The 336-nt window shown below is 42.3% G+C and overlaps 1 protein-coding gene across 1 annotated transcript in view; it reads left to right on the top strand.

Moving 5' to 3' along the window:
* Positions 1-336, top strand: part of LOC107672123 (ubiquitin carboxyl-terminal hydrolase 43-like) — a 66,628-nt gene that overhangs the window by 63,104 nt on the left and 3,188 nt on the right. The window lies entirely within an intron of this gene.

Raw genomic sequence — 336 nt, 5'->3', positions numbered from 1 at the left:
ACTAACTTAGTGGGTTCTTAGCAGCGTTGGAGCTCCCATCTTCTCAGAATCTAACAGAACTGCAGACTGGAGGCGGGTCACTGATGTGAGGCCTTTAAGGCCTGACAAGATTCATGCCTCTCAGGATGAGCTTGTCCAATGAGAAAGGCTGAAGTTTCAAGCGGGAGGTTGGATATTGGGGAGTTTTATGACCCTTTGTGTGAGGACATGGTAATTTGCAAATGGAACTTGAGTGGGGGGTGATGAAAAATTACTAAAGGCTCTTAGAACACTAATATGTTGCATAGGTATAAACATATAATATACACTCTCAATTAGATCATCCGAATACAAATT

The sequence above is a fragment of the Sinocyclocheilus anshuiensis genome, unplaced genomic scaffold (genome assembly GCF_001515605.1).
Source record: "Sinocyclocheilus anshuiensis isolate Anshui unplaced genomic scaffold, SAMN03320099.WGS_v1.1 scaffold12, whole genome shotgun sequence".
NCBI lineage: Eukaryota > Metazoa > Chordata > Actinopteri > Cypriniformes > Cyprinidae > Sinocyclocheilus > Sinocyclocheilus anshuiensis.
This window is presented reverse-complemented; position numbering and strand designations above follow the sequence as displayed.